This window comes from Bactrocera tryoni, chromosome 4, assembly GCF_016617805.1.
Source record: "Bactrocera tryoni isolate S06 chromosome 4, CSIRO_BtryS06_freeze2, whole genome shotgun sequence".
In the NCBI taxonomy this organism is placed as follows: domain Eukaryota; kingdom Metazoa; phylum Arthropoda; class Insecta; order Diptera; family Tephritidae; genus Bactrocera; species Bactrocera tryoni.
The window spans coordinates 72,739,550-72,761,750 of NC_052502.1; the positions used below are offsets into that span (position 1 = coordinate 72,739,550).

Consider the following 22,201-nt stretch of genomic DNA (forward strand, 5'->3'; position numbering starts at 1 on the left):
AAATTGATCTTTCAATGAATCCAAGACTGGAACTCAGAATAATTTGAAGCAAACTACACTTGAAATTTGTGGAAACGAGTCGAAACAGATGGTGACTGAGATAACCAGCAGAATTGTAGCTTATTCTAGGCTTATATGGGATGGCTTTCGAAAGTGAACTCAAAGACGACAACTCTATCATAACTGTCACCAATATTGGTCCACGCGCTCGCGCTGTCAATTTCAACGAAGTCTTCGGATCTCTGGCTGACTATAGATAATATCCACATTTAGGCTTAAATCCATACCGGAAGTGCTATGAAAATATGAGTACATTGAGAAAAAAACATATATTTCTCCCACCTAGAACACATCCCACAAGAAACACAGAAGATCTGACGAGCTAGAAAAATTTGGAAAACTCTTAAGAAAGCCGGAAATGAAACAACTCGGAACAATTTGAAGGAAACCACATCAAAAATTCATGAAGAAGAATCTAAACAATTGGTGACTGACATAACGACAAGCTCAGCATATATTTCTTCCAAAATTTGGATATTTATCAGTGATTCTGGATTGAAACTCGGAACCATTTAAAGATAGCTGCACTCAAAGTTAATGAAAACTACACTTACAGATGACGGCTGGGACAATCTCAAGAATTGGAGCTAGTGAAACTAAAGCGAATTTGAAGTACTAAAGCTAAAATTTAAGGACATAGCGATTTTGAAGAGAATGCAGAGGCTCTTGCAGTAATATTGTTTCAAAAAATAGTGAACTTGAAGGAAGTGAAAATTTTTTTATCGGACAAGTTTCTTGGTGGTGCATGTCGATGATGTATTTTGTAATTGGAACCATAGGGCAATGTTTGAAGAAACTATTTATCCGGGAAACACAGGAAATGTCTCATTCTATTCCTGAAAAAGCTTTTTAAAGTCTATAAGCACACCAGCTGTGTAAGACAACTCGGATCTAAGAAAGAGTGTTGGGTTAATTGAAAACGGGTTGGACCAGGATACACGGGAAATGTCTCTTTCTATTCCTGAAAAAGCTTTCAAGGCCTTCTAAAGTCAATAAGCATACCAGCGGTGTAAAACAACTCGGATCTAAGAAAATGTGTTGAGTTAATAAAAAACGGTTCGGGATCTCCGATTTCCAAGTTCTTTTTATTAAGACATCCACTCTTTGCTTGCATTAGAAACCATTAACAATTTTCACTACTCAGTCTACAACCTCGCCTTACAACAGCGCCAAGGCAATCTTGATTAGCATCTGCTACAGAAACCATTTAATTGAATTTGAAAATAAAATACGATAAAAATAAATCGAAGGATATCGTCGAAAGATAAACAAACTGTGACGACAGTCACACGAAGATATGAAGTATTAAAATAGATTAATAAAATGCCAAAGAAATTGGAAAGCAAAATATTTTCTTTTTTTGTTTGGTTTATTGGCATTATAAGCGCCACAAAGTAACGGAATGCTTGAAATTATTCAATTGAAATAATTTGGAAATTGAATTTGCAACGCATTTGCATTTCAGTGGCATGCCAACACGAAGCTAAGCATCACTGCCCCACATACATCCGCTACTTCCCGCCGCTCGCTTACACGCGTTACAGCCACAAGCCGCGCTGACTGCTGCAGTCAATTGGAAGTGACTGCCTGTCAAGCATACATACATACAAATCTACAAACTAATAACGTCACAAATATTTGAATTTGGCAACAGTTGCCGATCTGACTGAACGCGCTCACCCAACACCTCTCTCTCCCCCTGTATTCCACTTCATTGGGTTATTGTGTTTAAATATTATTTTTCTCAATGCGCTCTGCTTAACTCAATACAGTTGCTTTGTTGTTGCTATTGCTTTAATAACCACAATTCGCGCGTGCACAAAAGGTTCAGGGCGGCAGCAAGGGCGGTATGCACAATAATGCTGTGCAAAAAATCAATTCAACTCAATGGCTGCTTTTCAATTGTTCGACTGAATTTTAATTTCAGTTTCCATTTTTGCTTACAATTTTGAATTAAATTTTTCTTTTCCTGCTTATTGTGCGCTGTTTTGCAAAAGGAAATTTTGATTAGAAATTTTACTCGTCGCTGGTTGGCCTTTGACCCGGGTCATATATTTGTGTATACATACATATGTATGTACATACATACATACATACATATTTATAACAATACATACATATGTATAAACCTACATACATACACACTTTCATATACACGAATATCTACATATGTGTATGCTCATTCAGCGGTTTATAAATCTATTTACTGCAAAGGAAATTGTATGTATATTTGGCAAATTGTTTTTGTAAAAAAGCAAATTAAAAGTAGCAATTTTCAGTTTAAATCACACAAAGTTTGGAATATGTAAAAATTAGAGTTCTAAAATTAGCTTACCCAACTTTTTTACAAACTTTTTATTTTTGACACATATCTTGTAAAAGTTTAAAGAAGTTTAATTTTGAAGTGAAAAGTTTTATACCAGTTTATACCAATTCTTGATTGCATTTAGTTAAGCCAGAAAATGCTTATTTGACTGTTATTATATTTCCTTAACTCAAGAGCTTACAAAAGCAACCAGAATAATTTATACCAGTTTCAAAAATAAGTGTAATTACCTAAAAATACCTTAATTCATATTTAAAAAAAAAATTAAATGAAAATTTTAAAGTCGAATTTTTTATACCAGTGTACGTTATACATTGATTTTTTGACTATTGTAATATTTTTTACTCCAAACGCTTGAAAAAACCAAACAAAATAGTTGATCAAGTTATAAAAGTTTCAAAAATACATACATACATATGTAAGTATAATTACTTAAATACATACATGTACTTCAAACGCTTACAAAAGCAACCAAAATAATTTATACCAAGTTATAGCAATTACCAAAATAAGTATAATTACCTAAAAATACTCCAAAGCTTACGAAAGTCATCAAAACAATTCAGACCAGCTTATATCAGTTTCAATGATAAGTAAAATAAACTAAAAGTACTTCAAAAGCTTTCAAAAACAACCAAAATAATTCAGATCAACTTATACCTGTTTCAAAAATAAGTATATTTACCTAAAAATTCCCAAAAGCTTACAAAAATAAAAAATAATAATAATTCAAACCAGTTTGAACTACTTTCAAAAATAAGTATAATTACCCAAAAATACTCTTAACGACACAATTTTGAACTAAATTTTTTATGCCAGTTTATACCACATACATACATATGAACTGGAAATTTCGCAATTTAGGAGAGTTTTGGTGCCTTCAAAAGCTTTCACACTCTTGTTTAAAGTAAGCTATTTGTTTGCATTAATAAATATTTAAAAAAATTATACCAGTTTATACCACTTTTGTTAGAACTTTATTTAACAAATATCCACCACTGATTTCTTAGCCTTATTAAACTTTATACCAGTTTGGTTTATGTGTTTTACCAGTTTATACCAATATTTTCCGCAAATCAAGAAGTAGATTTCTTACTTTTATTGTAAGCAAAAATCAAACAACAATTTTACTCATGCGCTATTCACTACAATGTTTCTTTATTTATTACCCTGCAATCCACGGTAAACACATTTCCAATAAAAGCCACTAAGAAAATATTGCTATATTAACTGCTCCCACGCAACTCTCCACTTCCACTTACGAGGTTTTCAATAAACCAGCATACTTTTTAGTCAAGCAAACAATTTATAGCTTTCTTCACTTACAGCTGTGTTCAAAATAATAGGAGTGCCCCTGAGAAAAATATTTAACCCAAAAAAATTATCATGTTAAAACATGAACGTCAAGCACTTTTCAAGAAATATTTCTAACGGTATTCCGCGAGTAAAACACAAAGCATAAACTTCAGCTGTTTACATTATTTCCAATGTTATGAGTTTAAATATGTGTCGGTCACAGAATTGCGCTGTTCACAAAAATAGGAGTGTGAGCTACCAAGTGGTATAAAACATTTTTATTTAAACAAAATCTGTAAAAAAACTAAAAAGTAAGTAGAAAAAAATAAAAACGATGGGATTTTTAAAGGATAAGTCATTTATTTTAATTAATGGGTGGAGGAAAACATTCCAGCGACAAAAAGCGTGAAATCATTAAAAATCTTAGAAAAAACGGGAAAAATTATAAAGAAATTAAAGAAATACTCGGGTGCTCTGATCAAATGATATCAAATTCCCTGTCCTATAAAAATAAAGCCGAAACACGTGGACGAAAACGCAAAACTACTAAAGAAATCGATCGACGCATACTCCAATCGTCTAAGAAAGATCCCAAAGCGTCGCCTAGAGAAATAAAAAGCGCTTAGATCTTGATGTTAGTGACGTAACAGTTCGTAGACGTTTATTGGAACATAATTTAGTTGCGCGGAGTCCACGAAAAGTTCCATAGTTGACAAAGAAACATAAATAGAGGACGGCCCCAATTCACCAAGGAACATGGCAACTGGCAACCGGAGAAATGGAGAAATATTTTGTGAACAGAGGAATGTAAGGTAGTTTTATTTAGTGGCTCAGGGTCTAGGCAGTATATCCGTCGTCCACAAAATACGGAATATAAACCGTAATACACTCTTAAGACCGTCAAACATGGTGGTGCATAGTGGGAAAGTTTCTCGTACAACGATGTGGCACCAATCCATCTGATAAAAGAAACCATGGATCAGTACGTGTATGTGGATGTTTTGAAAAAAGTTATGATGCCATAGGCGGAATGGAATATACCATTAAAGTGGTTGTTTCAGCAAAATAACGATCCGAAACATACAAGTAAATCTGCAAAGGAATGGCTTCGGGTCAATAAAGTTGAGGTTATGTCGTGGACTGCTCAGTTGCCAGACCTTAATTCCAAAAAAAAACTTATGGGCAGGTATTAATAAAGTTGTTGCTGACCGTAGACTACCAAATGCAAGGGAATTATGGAGCACAGTCCACGAGGCATGGCAGCAAATCCCGATGAAAAGGTGTCGTGATCTGATCGATCCCATGTTCCGCAGATCTGCAGCAGTAATAAAAAAAATGGCGGTTACTCTACTAAATATTAACTAAACTAACTTATATACTAGTGATAATTTCCATTTTTTTAATTTTTTTTTAGTTTTATTGCATTTTGTGATGCACTCCTATTATTTTGAACACCGAATTTTTGAGGTTTTTATTTAAATAATTTATTTTTTTTCATTTACTGTGTATTACTAAAAATTTAAAAGTGCATAATAAGACTGCATAAAATGAACAATTCGTGGATAAAAGATAAATTAATAAAATTCTTGTTTTTGTTGAAAAACACAACTTTGTATTCTCTATTGTGATGCACTCCTATTATTTTGAACACAACTGTAAGTAATCATTTTTTCCTCTTCAACCACAAAACACACAGATTTATCATTTTATGAATGTCTTAAAAATATTGAAAGCGCACACTTGCTATTATTTAGTGACGGCAGTTGCGGGAAGCAAGCACACACACGCGCCACAAATGACTCAGCGGGAAAAGTTGCGGAAAAGCCAGATGATAAGTAGAATATTTTTGGGAATGCCATAAAATTGTTTTTGTTGCTGTTAAATGGGAAAAGAAATATAAATGACCGCAAAAATTGGAAAACAAGCGGAAAATTATAATTTTATTTCGGGTTGAGTGAAAGGCACATATAAAGGCATTACGTTGACGAGTGCTGCTTAAGAAATTCTGTTGATACACAAAATTAAAAAATATTAAATGTGCCAAATAAAAATAAAGAATATTGTAAAATTATAGTATTTTTCAGAAATAGTATTAAAGAGTGAAATATTTGTTTACAAAAAGAGCTATGCCTCGAATATATTTATTACGTGTTTATATTATATTATTTTATTTTTATTATTATTTTTTTTTGTGTGAAAATTTTATAAATTTTTCTTATTGAATATAATAACATAATAGTTTTATTACTTTTTAATAAAATTTTTCATATTATTTTTTTTTATAATTATACCAGTTATTTTCCAAGCAATTTTCATTTCATAGCAATATATGTATTTACATACATATGTATGTATAATGATTCAAAAGTGCTTTAAAATACACATAAATTCTAATTTTTTGACAACATAATTTTATACCAGTTTTATAGAAATCTTTTAGTGTACATTACACTCGATTCCCGTGACTTTAAAATATTCATAGCTTCTTCTTTTTTATTTAAATTTATACTACTTTCTTACAAACTTTTTTTTTGAACCCTCAAAGTTTATACCAGTTTCATATGAACCCTTTATTACGTATCAGCGTCATTATATCGCGCTTGCTTAATTGAGCGTAAATATCAACAGCAAATATTATTTCTCTTTATTGCAGCTTACATACAATTTTATGTTGCTAAGAGTTGTATTTTACCGTAACGGTCTTTATACCAATTTTGCATAATTTGTTCGACATTTTTCATGCTTGCATTATTAAAATCACCGCCGCTTTCAAATATAATCGGTAATTTAAGTTTTTCAGCACCAAAATTTTATACAAGTCTCATATAAATTTATTAGTTAGCCAACAAAGCTTTAAAATCGATATTATTTATATTAGTGGAAATATTTGAGTTATTCAATAGCTTTATGGTTACGAAATTTTATACCAGTTTCATAAAAATTTCCATGTTTTTCATAAAAGCTTTCAAATCAATATTTTGTATTATATTCTCTTTTCGGCGAAAATATTTTAATTGTTCTATAGTTTCATGATACCGAAATTTTATACCAGTTTCATAAAATTTTTGAGATTTCAAATCAATATTTTGTATTATATTATTTATTTTAGTGGAAATATTTGAGTTAACGAAATTTTATACCAGTTTCATAAAAATTTCCATGTTTCTCATAAAAGCTTTCAAATCAATATTTATTTTATATCATGAGAGCTATGTACATATGTATATTTGCACTTTTTCTATAGTTTTACAGTAATAATTTATAACAGTTAATTAAAAATTTATTAATTTTTATTATTATTAAAATTTATTAATAAAAGCTTTTAAATCCGCAATTTTTACTAAATAGTAGGTTTTTTTAAATGTTTATTTAGTTTTACATTATTCAAATTTTATACCAGTTTCGTAAAAGTGTCCTTGTTAGCCGGAAAAGCTTTTAAATAAGCATTTGTTATTTTATGAGAGATATTTGTACCGTTTCTGTAGCTTTACGCAAATAACATTTTTTACCATTTTGGTAAAATTGGCTAAATTTTCCATAAAATTGCTTAAATAAATATGCATAGATTACTTTGGGGGGTATTCACACTAGTTTGAAAGTCTTTTGTTAAAAAAATTTTATACCAGTTTTGTGAAATTTTCATAGTTCGCCATAGAAACTTAAAAAAAAAAATATTTTATTTTCTGAGGGATATTTGTATTGTTTCTATAGTTTTACATTACTAAAATTTTATACCAATTTCGTAAAAAATATCTAGTTTGCCATAAAAGTTTTCAATTCAATATTGCTTACTTTAGGGTATGTAGTTTTGAATATTTAACGATATTAAAATTTTATACCAGTTTCATAAAAATTCTGTAGTACTCGTTTATTAAATAATACTGTTTACTTTAAGCTTAGTATTTTTTCATTGTTAGACCAGTGTTTTTTTGTAAATTATTATATTTTTTGTTATAAAATTCGTTTAGCAATAAGTGTGATGTTTATACAAGCACTATATTTATTACACCTTGGCTTATTTATTTAGTACTAGCACTGTATTTATTACATCGTCGCTTATTTATGGCAAATAATTAAGTTCCTTCTTTGCTTTTAGTAGGGCTGTATTGAAAAAGTTTTTTCCTCGCTTTATTTACATCAAAAATTTGGTTGGCATATTTATGCACGTTAATGTTTTCGAAGAATTTATTTAATTATTTAATTAATTATACGATAAATATTTATGTGAATATAGCATGATTTGAAACCGCTGAAGCCTTAATTACATACAAAATGTAGCTTACGTGGCAACGCCAAACGAATTTATTACTTTTTAATGATTATTTTACTAGGAAAATTATATATGTATGTATTTTCATAGAGGGCTTTGCGTTGGCCATAAGCATCTGACCTACTCCTGTCAGTACGTGCTACTTCTGTAATTGACAGCCGCATATAAATACCGCCAACGAGTACAGCTTTTAGCCATCAAATCATTAATATTCCGCACACCCAACCACACACCAGGCAAATATTTTACTCCACATAACATAAATATTTCTCACAAAGTACACAATGAGGATTACATTTCACTTAAATAAATTTTTAATCAACAATAAACACATAATAAAAGTGGGTTATGTGAATTTATGGTTTGGCCACGGCGTATACGCAACCAGCATTAATTGCGCGGCCACCTCTGATTTCCGCCATTTATAGCTACACCTTTCAGCACGCCAGCCAGTCGTAATTAATATACACAATTTTAATTACTATCTCACATAAAAGTTTAAATAATATTCATAACAACAACCACAGCAGCAACAGCAACAACAACAATATTGCAATTACAATGCAAAAATATTTATTGTATGTCAACATCATCATCATAATTATTATGTATTTATGAATTAATTTTCAATTTACGCTGCAGGCCGCCAGCTGTCTGTCAATGTGTGTGCAAAGTGCGCGTTTTTATGCATTTTTGTGCGAAATTTTCTTTGCTTGCACGCCTCGGCATTTTGCTCACAACGCATATAAATTTATATATAGTAGATAGTTCCATTGTATTTATTGCTTTATTTTACGGCACATTTGCCAGTGTGTGTGCGCATACATGTGCGATTGTTTTGCAATCATAATTATGAGCGCATTTGTTGCATTCGTCATTGTTTAACAATTTTGCTACAGGATTTTATGATTATATTATTTTGTTGCTGTAGTTTTTTGTGCTTGCGCTTATGGCTATTAAATTTAAAATAAATATGACTCAGTGAATATGTGGCCGTATGTGAAATTAATGAGTGCGGCATTTGTGCATTTATAATATTAACTTCAAAAATTATTGTAAGGTCAGCAAAATGTGAAATAGTATTTATACCAGTTGTTGTGATAGTGTTGTAGTGTCTATTACATATAACAATTAGTGTTCATGACCTATCTGCAGTTATATATTGCAATTTTTATATTTTTTGCGATAATACAATTTTATACCAGTTTCGTAAAAATTGCCTAGTTTGTGATAAAATTGTTTTATATTGTCTACTTTTGAAATTTTAATCATGTTTTCATTTTATACCAGTTAGAAATTGTTACCAGTTTTGAAATCTACACAAATTTCTTAAATTCCCAGCAAGTAATTTCGCTGCGCAGAGAACTCTCTACTATCTAATAACTTTTAGTGTCAAATAATCTCGGTCGAAATTTATTTCTATACTTATACCATTTTATTATAAACCAAGCTATATTTCAAATGTTTCTCTTTCACAACTTTTTTCTTTGTTTTGTCTTAAGTTGTACATAACGAAATTTAAAGAAATTTAGTACAAAAAATTTAATTTAATGTTTTTAAGAATACAACCATGAAATAGTACCAAATTTTTAAAAAAATTTAAAAAGTTAAAAAAAAAATTATATGTACTTAATGTGAAATATAATTTAAAAAAAGGAAATATTTTTAAAAATACAACAATGAAGAAATATTAAAGTTTGAAAAATAATAAAAAATTTAAAGAACATTAATATGCATAAATTAATTTCTTTCATTGTCATAAAATATAAATTTAAAAATAAAAGTAAGGTTTTAAGAATAAAGCAATGAAAAAATTTTTAATGTGAAACTATAATAAAATTTATTTCTGTATTTCCTAATAATAAAAGATAAATTTATTTATTTTTTAATAAATAATTTTTTTCCGAAGTTTTTTTAAATTTTCAGAATTAAGTTTTTCTTTAATTTTTGTTTTTTCCAAATATGTATTTCTTAATTAATTAATTTTATTTTATTTTAATTAGTTTTTTTTCGAAGATTTCGGGTTTATTTCAAAACTAAGCTCTTCTTTAATTTTTGTTTTTTTCGAATTAATTAATTAATTTAATTTAAGTTTTAATTAATATTTTTTTCCGAAGTTTTTGCGTTTGTTCCAAATTAATCTTGTCTTTAATTTTTGTTCGATTTTTTTTCGAATATGTATTTCTTAATTAAAATTCGCTCTCGTGTTTTAATTTAATTTTTTGTATATTTTCGACATGAATTATTGGATATTTAGAAGTTCTACTATGTTTATAAATTGAAATATTTTCTAAATTTTTTTCATATATTTTCTTTCATTTTTTTCATATTTGTTTTGAATTTTTTTTTTCAAAATTACAATTTTCTTGCATTTTTATTTTATTATTTTATTCGAATATTTCTGGTATTTTTATTTTCTTTTTTTAATTTTTTTTTATGAATTTTATAATTTTGTAAACTATTTCATTTTTATTCCAAGAATATTGTTGCGCCTAATATTTTTGCTATCACTTTCATTTAATTACTTTAGCTTACTTTCTATTTGCGTTCAATATTTTTGTTGAAAGTTGATTGAAAAGTGGAGGTCGCCGCAGCCACATAAGCATTGTCTAAATCTTGGCAACATTTCAATATGCAATGAATTTTTACTTTATTTTTATTTACAAAACCAATAAAGGATTTTTTTCGGATTTTTTGTTGCATTTTTTCGAATTGTTGTCGTATATTGGCGTACAAATTCAATACACAAACACATACACCCACAAGCATGGACGGCTGCTTGCAACAGCTGCGTGTATGGATTTTTATAGCAATTGCTACTGGCACACACACACACACACGCACACATGTTTTCACATGTCAATCCACAGCGCTGACAACTCACTCACTCGTTCCACTCGCTGCTGCTGTTGTTCTTGCTGCAGCCGCTTGTTCCTCAGATTATGGCTTGCGCCGTTCGCTGTCAGCGCTCGCATTGTCGTTTGCGCCATTTTGCCGGCAGCCAAATGGAAACAACTCAATCGCGCACAAACGATTTGATGAAATTAAAGTGTAGATATTTTCTTGTCGATATTTACTGTTTGCGCTCTATCCACTTGTTCCTTTGGTTGGTTGTTTAGCGGATAAGCGCACGACTACAATGTGGCAGCGGAGCGGAAAATAAATAAATGCTATAAACAAGAAATGAATTGGAAAAAAGAAAGAAATGCAAAAAAACAACAACAACAAAACTTGTAGAAGCAACTCTGAAGAAAAGTTGTTAATGCTGCTGACTGGAGTTGCCTGCAAGCAATTCGCTTGATTTTATGTTCGTTTTCTTATTTTGCTGCCGTTTTATTTTACGTTCTTTAGTGTGTCTGAAAGTTCGACAAACAGTATCAGTGAAATGAATCAGTGCAGATGCCTGAGGCTAATTTCGGCTGGTAGGATAGTGCAAGGATGGCACAAGGATATTCACAAACAAAGTTAATTCAGCTTAATTTTTATGCGCAGACTTCATTTTTGTTGTGAGCATTGGCAGTTAAAACGAGAAGTTTCGAACTTTAAAATCTGGTATAAATACATTTTTACGCTTATCAAATGAGTACAAAGCCGCTCATATTTTGCGCGTTTTTGAGATTACAAAATTGATGCCGAACTTGAAATAGTAGAACATTACCGGCGTAATTAGATGAGCTTGTCACTCGCGAGCGCACTGACAGTTAAAAATGAGTAGTTAATAATATAAATGTGGTATAAAATTCCTTTAGGATAGATTAGGTCTCATAAATTTTTACTAAGCAGCTTCAAATTCATTTTTTTTGGCGTTACGAAACGTACGTCGTTTTTTGGCTTAAAGTAACTGGTATAATATTTTGTCAAAAAACTGGTATAAAAATAATAATTAATTTGTTTATGTAAAAACAAAAACTATATTTGTATAAGCACTCCTTTTTCAGATGACGAAAAGAACTTCTTATTTCCAAAGAACTGGTATAATAGTTTACCAAACTTCTGGCTTAATATATTATACCATAATTGTATCCCTGTATGACCAAAACTCAAAATATTATGGATTTTTGTCAAAGTAGTTTTCAATATGTTTTCAAATTCATGTAAATAAACTGGTATAAAACTTAATTTGAAGTAGAGTTATTGCATTCCGAATATATTTTAGTTCTGAGCAGCTTCCAAAGCATTATTATGGGAAATGGCATTAAAAACTATAGAATGTACATATGTATGTACAATGAGAAAAATCTGGTATAAAGCACTGCGTTTGGAAATAAAAATTGTCCGCAGCATGGTACTTTGACAGAAATATAAATAATACCAGTAGAAAGTTTGGTAAATAAACAAAACCTATGCGTATGAAACTGGTATAAAAAGGCATAAACTACCAAAGAACGCCAGCCAGATTAATTTTTAAAAGTTTACTTAAAATTAACCGCATCCCATGAGTATGCAGAAAAAGTTTAGAAAATAAGAAAAAACTGGTATAAACATATTTATTGGCAATACTTATGTTCGAAACAAAGTCGATGCTAAGAAAATAGTTTTTACTAATAAGTTCTTAAAAATTAAAACAAGCTTAATATAAAAACCAAATTTTTTTATTATAAATGTTTATAATTTATAATAAATTTACAAATGCGTGCATATCACGCATAACTGGTATAAAATTTCGTGATCTCTGAAAAGAGTTGTGCTACTTAACTTAAGGTAAATTACATTACCGCAATGCCGAACTTATTATTTATAAAAGTCGTAATTTCAGACATTTAGATGATATTTAGATGAATGTTTAAGCATAACCGGTATAAAATTGCATAGTCATTTCCTAAGGCCAGTAGTTTTCGATTTAAACAAAATAAATTCAGCGAACATCCAATTATGCAGTTATATAACGAGCACAAAGTGAACATTTGTAATTAGTAATGGTATAAAATCTGGTATAATAATAATATCATATAAATTGAGGTGATATTTTTTTAAATATTTTAATAACACGCTGTGCAACATTTGCAAAGAAGAACTACTTGCTGTTAACATGATTTCACTGAGAAATTTTACTTATAGTTTTTTATACCAATTGGAATTTTTTTGATTTATTAATATTTAAAACGTTGTTGAAAACAAGCTGAGAAGACTTGTGAGTGTTTGTCACTAACAATTTTGTTGGTATGAAATATTTCTACTAAGAAAATTTGGTATAAAAACTGGTATAATCTGGTATGACAACTGGTATAAGCTGCCGAATGGCGAGATTATTCGTACTTTGTACACCTTTGATATTTTTTATTTATAGACTAGTATAAAGTCTGATATAACAACTGGTATAAACTAACGAATTGCAACATTTTCCATATATTATATGATTTATAATTTTTTTATTTCTACATTATTGCATAGAATATGTTTAAATCGATTATTTATATATAGAATATAAATTCTTAGAAATCGTAGTATATTCTCCAACAGCTCCTGCAAACTACTTTGGCACCTGTCAGGTATATGGAGATTTCCCAACATTTTCCAGCTTATGCATGTAGGTATTCTTGTTGTTTACTTTGATTTACTTCACTTGTTTATTTATTTATTTTTCATTTATATTTTTTCGATTTCGCTCTATTGTAGTGGCGTTTGTTTTGTCCGCATAGTTGTGCTACTAGGCAGCTGTTTGCTGTCTGCTGTTATCTAAATATATTTGTTGCTACTTTGTAAACGCAAACACAGTTCGTTAACTCACACGTATATATTTTCAGTGTATATATTTACACATATACAATTATATATGTATATACAAACACATTTGCAACGGTTTTGTAAACAAAAGTAAAATTGAAAAAGTCAAAACTGCAATGAATTTTCCGCTAACAAATATTTGCGATATTTTGCTCTTTATTTTCCTTCGTAGAGGTGTATGTGTAAATTTAATTTTCACACATTCAAATTGATGAATATTTTACTCTACCTAAAATTGGACATTAGAGGGTTGATATTTTTAATAATTTTTAATTAAATATTTCTAAAAAGTGAAAAAAAAAATATAAAAAAATGTCAAGTCTGTTTTACTTTCTATAGCCGTTTATCGCTCTCTATTCCCATCAACTGCTCCATTTTGACCGAGTAAAAATTTGTGTGCATATATGTAACTACTAGATCGTTAGGAGGTTAAAAAATTCTTTTATTATTGTTATTTTTTCTTTTTTTTTATAACCCGCAATTAATGTTGCCAAAAAACTCAAATATGTTGCCAAAAATAATATTCTAAATAAATTCCTAAAATATAGAAATATCTTTGCCAAGCATTATGACTAACAACAAGTGCTTCATCACCTTCAAAAAATTCACTCCAGCACACGTGCTTTTAAACTTATAAACAACAAACAAAAGACTCGCGCAACAGAAAAAAGGAACTTCCGCTGAAAATTAGCTCTTCTGCCAAGCGATATTCGATTTCTTTCACCTTTTGTTCATATGTATGGTACATTTGTACAGAATATTTTCATGTATAGAATATTTTTACGTACAGAAATGTATTCTATTCTAAGGGTGGAATAAAGCTTAGTATCCAACGGTAAATAATGGAAAATGGAGCAAGAAAAATATTTTTTGAGTGTTAGTCTCTCCTTAAACTATCCTTAGCTTTTCCAAATATCTCCTGAAAATTTAAAATATATACATTTTTGCAAAAATACATTTTTTTAAGAATTTTCTTAAAATTTTGTAAAACCAGAAAATTCATGAAATCAATATTTTCGTGCAAAAATTTTATTAAAAAACTTAAGCTATTTGACTTTTTATTTCTTTAATATTTTGCGCAAATATTGCAGTTATTAAAATTTTCAAATAAATTTCACATCAATTACTCAAAGTTTTTATTTCCAACCAAATATTTGTCAAAAAGTTTATATTTTCAAAAGTTTACCAAAAATTCTATATCTTTTTGTAAGAAATTTTAAACGAATACATTGAAAAAACAGATATAAGAATTAGTTGGAATAACTCAGAAACAATTTTATTTTCGAGCTTTAGAAAAAATTTTAAAATTCAGCTTGTTGTTTGTAAACTTATTAAAACAAGTTCCATTTAAGCAATGTTATGAAATAATTTTTTCTAAAAAAAAAACTTTTATAATATGCAATTTAATATAATATACATATAATTATTAAATGTAAAATTTTTAGTTTTAATAATTTTATAATTAAATTTCAAATTTAGCAAAATTATTTTCAGATTGCTGATTTTAAACGATGAATTTTAATTGTATAATATAATTTTTAATTGTAAATTTCGCAATTTATCAATAATTTTATATAAAATTTAGACTTTCACAATAAAATTTCAATTTTCCAAAATTTTTTAAAATTTCCAAATTTTTCGAAACTTTTTTAAAATTTCAAAAATTTAGTTTTTTCCGAAATTCTTAAATTTCTAAAAACTTAATTTTCCAAAATTGTTCAAATTATCAAAAATTTAAATTTCCAAAAGTTTTTAAATTAAAAAAATTTAAATTTTCCAAAAATTTAATTTATCATGTTCAGTTAACCTAACTTTCAGCACTTGTTTAAATTTTACAAAATTTTGTTTTTCAAATTTTTTTAATTTTCATATTTAGTTAACCTACTTTTAGCAGACTTTGAAATTTTCAAGAGTTAAATTTCCAAAAATTTTTAAGTTTTCCAAACATTTATTTTTTTAAGTTTAGTTAACCTAACTTTCCGTAGTATGAAAAATAAACTCTTTTTACCGTTTAGAATTTTTCTAATAAAAGTACAAAATATTTATTAATTTTAGTATTCAAGTCAGCTAATATTTAATTAATTAATTAATTAAGAGATGAATTTATAAAATGTTATTTATATTCACATTTCAAATATTATTTTTAAATTTTAAACACAATGGTTTGAAAAAGACATTTTTAAAATTTGAGTTATGAAAACTTAAAACAAGTGAACATTTTGTTCAAATTATAAATAAAATGAAAGGTTTTCGAAAATTTTTTTAAAATTTGGAATAAATTTAAGTTATTTAAAATTAATAGGAATAACCATTTTCGAAAGCTTTTATACTTAAATTTCAATTTTTTCTGATAATTTAACTTTTTACTTAGTGAAATTAAAAAAATTGAAAATTTACATTTTGAAATTTTAATTAATTTTTTTTTATTAAAAAATATTTTAAATAAACTATAATTATTTAAAATAAGTAAGAATAAAATTTTTGAAAAATTGGAAAACTAGAATTTTGATCTTTTTAAACTAATTAATCTTTTAACAGTTATAATTTTCAAAAATATCTAGAAATTTTCAAATTTAAAAAAATTAACAGCAAGTGAACATTTAATACAATTTTTAATTTAAACGAAATTAGTGAAATTTAATAAGAATGCAATTTTTACAAACTTTTGAAACTACAATTTTGAATTGTTTAAATTAATTTAACTTCAGAGGGTTAAAATTTTCAAAACTATTCCGATTGATTTTTGGATTTTGACGGCAAAAATTTTAATAAATATCTCAATTGATTTTATGAGTTTTTTTTTAATAAACATTTTGAATATTTTTTAAATTTTAATGTTACATTTTTATTAATTTTAGTTTCAAAACTTGGAGTTTTTACACCAATTTCGAAAAATTTGAGTTTAATTTTTTTAATTTAATTTTAATTTTCAGAAAATGCACTTTTTTAAAAATTGTAAAAATGTTCAAAGCTCAAACTTGCTACTAAAAATATTTATGACTTCGAATTTAATTCGCCGAAATCGGTTGCACATACACGCATATTCTGAAAGACGTTGATAATACATTCTGTTCTCCAACTTCAAGACAAAATTATGGCCGGTCAACGGATATATCCAATTTGTATACATTTAAGCGCACCCCACCAGCACCTACAGCGCCATTTAGTACTTAGTTATCCACATAAACGCATGTACATATGTATGTGTGGCTGTACGCACGCTCGTGTGCGCTGGTGATTTCAACACAACTCGAATTCATTTCATTTCGCATTGATTTCAATATCATTTGGCGATTTTTGTTTACTTTTGCATTCACAATAAATTAAACTGACTTGTGTTCTGTATTACTTTCAGTATATACAAAGACAGCAGAGCAACAAAACGCCAATATTGCCAATAGCTACATATGTACATATGTAGGTATGCAAAACGAAATCAATATACAATTAAACAAATATGCGTGTGTATACTCTAAGTTTAGCTAGTATATAGTAGACTTTGTGGAAAAACATTTTACCTATTTATACGCGTTTTGATATCCATACACATACATATGTGTGTATATATGCAGATATTGTATATTTGTGTACATAACAATGCATTACGCTACTCGGTTATACTATTCACGGCGGCAGCGAGCTAAATTCCATTGCTCGTCTATATACAACATTGCCAGAATTCGTATATATTAACTGCTAGCATACAGTATAATTTTTTTGCACTGAACGTTTGTCTAAGAGACTTCTAAATGTTTTGTTAGGTATTCAAACTGGTATAAATTGGTAAAAATTTTGTTAAATGCTTTAAAATTTATTTATTACCTTAATATGCTTAAAATAAAAACTGGTCTAAACTGGTATAAATTATTTTGCACACTCTTTTGGTATTAAAAATAGTAAAATAAGGAATAATAACTAATATTTAGTAAATTGACGCAAACTGTTAGCTGGCACAAAGCAAGATTATACTGGTATAAGCTAAAAGATCGACTTTAAGGTTGAACTTCAACATATTAAATTTAAGCACTTATTAGCTAAATATGCTTAAAACTAAAATTGGTATAAACTGGTATAAAATATCTAATATACATTTTTGGTGCTAAAAGTAGTAGATTAAGGTATAATAAGTTAGTACATTGACGAAAGCTGTTAGCTGCTATAAAGCTGCCTTAAACTCGTATAAATTTCTGTATCAATTTAAAAGCTAAACCTCAACACAATTAATATATTTCAGCATAATTTAAGATTAAACCAATATAGTAGACTATCATATATCTGACTTAAAGACAAAACCTTGGCTAAATCACGACTTAAATTATTGAGCAAGCTCTTAAAGTCAAACTAATTTTGTTAAACACTTTTTGCATACTTGTATTTAATTTTTTTAAGTTATTTTCCTACACACTAAGTCTTTGCTTTGCAATTTTGTGCTTTTATGTATAAATTTATATATGTACATATGTACTTATCTTTTTAAATATACCCGCTTTAATTTAGACTTTTCTCATATTTTTTATATTCACTATCTTCATAGCGCTCAACTGCTTCTTGGCTTCACTCAACTTTGTCTATTTTTCTTTACTTTTCTGCTTTCCGCACTCTGTGCAAATCTCACTTTAATTAGAGTGTCTAACGGTAAATGAGGGCGTGTGTGCTTGAGCTGCAACTAGAGGAAATGAACGTTTCTAATATCAACTACCAGCATAACTAGAATGAGTTTCATGCAAAAAGCTGTTGGAAAAGTAAACACATACATATGTATATTGTATGTATGTATTTAATTCTATACATAGTTTTTGGTATATACGAGTATACATATGAATTTTGTGGAATTCAGACATATCTATATATGTACTTATATGGAAATGAAGATTAACTTTAAATTCAAGAATTTGTTTTGTAATCACTGGCAAACATTTTTTTTTATTAAATTCATACTTAGAATTTTTGTAAAAAATAAAAATTAGCAAATTATTCAAAATTTGTAATGAAATTTTTAAATTTATGCCTTCAGCTCCTTCAGCGAATTTGGTTTTATCTTTTCGATCGACTGAAAACGGGCTCCATGGAGCGGCAATTTCAGTTTGGAAAACAAGAAAAAATCACACGATGCCCAATCTGGTGAATACAGCGGTTGGTCGATGGTATTCATTGCGATTTTTCTTTAAATTCTTAAAATTATCTTCGTAGTTCTTCTACAATTCCGGCCGTTTTCGACGGATTTTCCCACGCAAATGCCTCAATACGGCGAAATAGAACTCCTTATTGACCGTCTGTCCCTCAATAACAAATACATAATGAGCCAAACCACGAATATTGATTTTTGAGCGACTTTAGTGTGATTTTCTTAGCTTCAGTTTCTTTTTTCCCTCCTTTCCGATGATTGTTGACTTTTTTGTCAAAGTAATAAGCCCGTCGGCAGTTATAATAATCTCCTTGAATGTAGGATCAGAATTCGCACGATCAAGCGTGTCTAAAGAGACATGTTTAAGGCACTCTTTTGAAAAAAAATTCACTTTTATCGGGACGAGTCGCGCAAGCACGCGTTTCATACCCAAAGTATTCACCAAAATTATTCAAAAGGACTCTCGAAAAATGTCGAGCTCTCTTGACATCTCTCTTACACTTGCTTGACACTTTTCAGGCACTATATCTTTTACTTTTTAATAATTTCATCACTTGAAGCGGTCGAAGGTCGTTTAGAACTAGGCATGTCTTCCACGACCTCTCGACCGTCTTTGAAGGCTTTGTACCACTCTTAGGCGTGTGTTTTTGATAAAACTGAATTACCGTTTGGCTTTTTCAACCTTCGCAACTATTCCAGTAGAAGTACAAAACTCAATACAAATTCTTTGTTCAATATTTATATCCATTTTTAAAATCGCAACGCACTTCTGAGCTGTACCGACTTAAGCAGCTGCTGTAAACAAACTTGTTGATAGAACGCATTTATATTTGTTAAAGTAATTAAGGACAGTTCTACCAACTTAGCAAAATACCTTTTTTAAAATATCATTTCCTTGAGGAATCCAAATTACAATTTCCGGGACTTTTTTTTTATCAATATTTTTCAAAAAAGTGGACAAAATCATAAAATTTCGCTGAAATTTTTTTTTAACTCTTGACTGAGTTTTGAATTAAAAATTACAAAATTTGATGAATTCCATCTAAATTTGCGATTTTTTTAATTTTTTTTTAATTTTATGATTCTCAAAATCTTTTGAGATAGTTTCTTTTATATCTCATTTTACTACAAATTGCGTAAAGATAAGCGACTTTGAAACTCACATAAGCAGAGTGAAGTATATTTCACACATTTTCTATATGGAAAAAATTTTTGTAGCATATCGAAAACTAAATTAAAAACAGATAAAAGTCTGAACTATTGAGTTTTTAATCTTGCGAATCGAACAGCTGGGCCAATTTTTTTAAAATAAATTTGTATGCTTCTTCTACTTTTATTTTGCGCATCGAATATCTAGACCATTTTCCTAAACAAACGTAGCAAAATTTTTTCATCGTGAATTTGGGAAATATTTTTTTTAACTTCTTAATAAAATATATGCAAAAAACAATTCACTTTTTCAAATATTTTGGTCAAAATGAAAGCTGTAACTGGTAACAGAGATTTTTTTAAATATTTATTTTTTTTAGTTATCATTATATATTTTTAACATATTTTTAAAGCAAGATTTACAAAAATTTGTCATTATTTACATGCCGACTTGATCAAGAACCTTAGTGTCCTTTTGTTCAACAATTTTTGAGTTTCTGAAACATGATCAACTAATATGTATATTTTTATGCAATTCTTAATAAAGGTGCCCCAAATTTAACACAAGATTTAAGTTTGCTACCATTTAGGCAGCAAAGTTTTGACAACTCTAAAAAAAAGAATCGCCCGCAGACAGTTTAGGCTTGGTAAAAATAGTCCGTTACACTATAGAACAATGTGTCTTCATTATTGCACAATATCTAAAAAATAATGAAAGCTTGAATGCTGATTTTTCGAGCAAAACCATTCTAAGCGATGGAGCATATTTTCAACTTGAAGGGTTTTGTGGTTCTAAGAAACCACTTGTGATTGGCGAAAACCAAATGTAAATAACTGGTTGGTGTGGATTTTGTGCTGGCGAAATAATTGGAATGAGGCTATTCAAGCAGTGACAGCATCATACCGCGACATGTAACACAGTTCTTTTTGCCGAATCGCCGGAATTGGATGATCCCCATCAATGGACAATATTTGGAAACAATTCAGTTGCTGGATGAGACATATCCAGGTCGTGGTCGTCGAATTCTTTGCATTAAAATTGCCTTGCATAAATTTTTTACCTCGAAATATTTTCTAATCATTTTAGTACCGATAATTTAACTCCAGTTTTTATTTTTTATGAATTTTGATATAGATGTTAAAATTTGGTGCAATTTTTTGTAAGTATAAATTTCCAAACTTTTTTATTAAATAATGAAAAGTATATACAAAAAGTTTAATTGCCAAGTTTTTCTTTTAAAAAGATTCGTGGTTAAGATGGATATGTACGGATAGAGGAGATTCTCCAGATCAAGAATATATATATATAGTTGCCGCTGACTTATGGTTTTTGAGATATTTGCATTTAAAGTTCAAAAAATCAACTCTTTAAAATTCGTGTTTCTAAGATTTTTAATGAATTTAACACTTATATTTTTAACTTTTATATTCACTAACAGTTCACTATTCATTTCTTATTATTTTGTATTAAATAGTGTAATAACTTTAATTCCATATTCTGGTTAATGCTATTTTAAAATTTACCCTTTTTATAATAAATGCTAAACTGGAAGGCCATTGGTTATAAGAAAATTTTTTTAAAATAAATTGAAAAAAAAAATTAAACGAAATTTTCGCTTTAAATTTTTTTGTAATTTAAACAAAGTAATTCTGGCACTTTGTGGAAAACAACAATTTTTTCTTTGCAAAAATTCATAAACACTTTTTCTCACTGCCACAAAAATACTAAAATTTCCTATGTACGAGTATTCTTTCTGCTGTATATTGTTTCATACAAAAAGAAAATTCGTTATTAAGAAGATTCCGTAGCCAAAATAACATATTCGTTAATTAAAATACAGTTTTTTAATTATTTTTTTTTTTTCTAAATTTTTAATAGATTTGTTTTTTATTCGAACGAAGGTAAATTTTTTCAAAAGTTAAACTATGCTGAAATGTATAAAAAATGTTATATAAGAATGCGAAAATTTCCTATGTGAAAAGCACAAAAAATCCAAAAAATTTTTTAAAAGTAGTGTTTTTTTTCGTATAATTCTATAAGGAGCTAACTTTAACAAAACTATGTTAAATTTTTTTGTAAGTATATATTTTATCAATTTCTTCTCAGCCTCAATTAGTTGAGTCATCTCAATTTTCTTTTCTTTTCGAACATATGCTATAGAAACCAGTTTTAAAATTATATTAAAAAAGACATTTATTCAATTTGAAACTTAACAATGTTGTGACGCTCTCAATTTTCCTTTTTTGAACT

General features: G+C 28.4%; 1 protein-coding gene across 9 annotated transcripts in view; it reads right to left on the bottom strand.

Moving 5' to 3' along the window:
- Window positions 1-22,201, bottom strand: part of LOC120773499 — a 251,749-nt gene that overhangs the window by 228,706 nt on the left and 842 nt on the right. The window lies entirely within an intron of this gene.